The sequence below is a fragment of the Antrostomus carolinensis genome, unplaced genomic scaffold, assembly GCF_000700745.2.
Source record: "Antrostomus carolinensis isolate BGI_N321 unplaced genomic scaffold, ASM70074v2 scaffold24449, whole genome shotgun sequence".
Lineage (NCBI taxonomy): Eukaryota > Metazoa > Chordata > Aves > Caprimulgiformes > Caprimulgidae > Antrostomus > Antrostomus carolinensis.
In genome coordinates this window covers 50484-51108 of record NW_010338237.1, presented here as the reverse complement: position 1 = coordinate 51108, position 625 = coordinate 50484, and positions in this window count along the sequence as shown.

Below are 625 nucleotides of genomic sequence, written 5' to 3'. Positions count from 1 at the left end.
GTTGCGGGGGACAATCAGACTGGCAGATCGGGAGGGCTGCGCCTGCTGAGGGACGCGGCTCCGCACCCACTCTTCCCTCGGACACGCTCAACCCTTCACAAAGCCTCTAGGAAATTTGCTGTGACTTTCTTTCAGAAAGTCCGGTTTTTGGGGAGGCAGTGGGTTTTTTGCAGAGTTTTCTCTCCGAGACAAACCCAAACCCTTCCTCCTTCTTTCTGTTAACTTCCCAGAATTTTTCCTTGATGGAAACTGGGAAGGTGAAAGAGACATGATGAGAAGGGAACCAGCTGTTAAAGACAAGATGCTCTGAGACGTTCAACAGTTAAACGTTAAAAGAAGTCACTGGAAAAGTGGGGCAAACTTTACATTCTTCACTAACACTTTCTGATTTTCAGGGGTGAGGCATGTATGCAAAAAAACATAACAATCCAGAAAACAATTATTACTAACTCTGGAGTTACTTAGAAAAATCTAATGCTGCATCTAGAATTAAAGAGGAAGGAAGAGAAACAGTCCCTTTGTGTTAGCCTGTTAGCCCTAAAATTTTCCACCGTGTTTCCTTGTTCCAAAAGGTGAATGTTGCTGGGCACCTCACTTGCATTCTGAAGCCCAGGATACCTTTCCC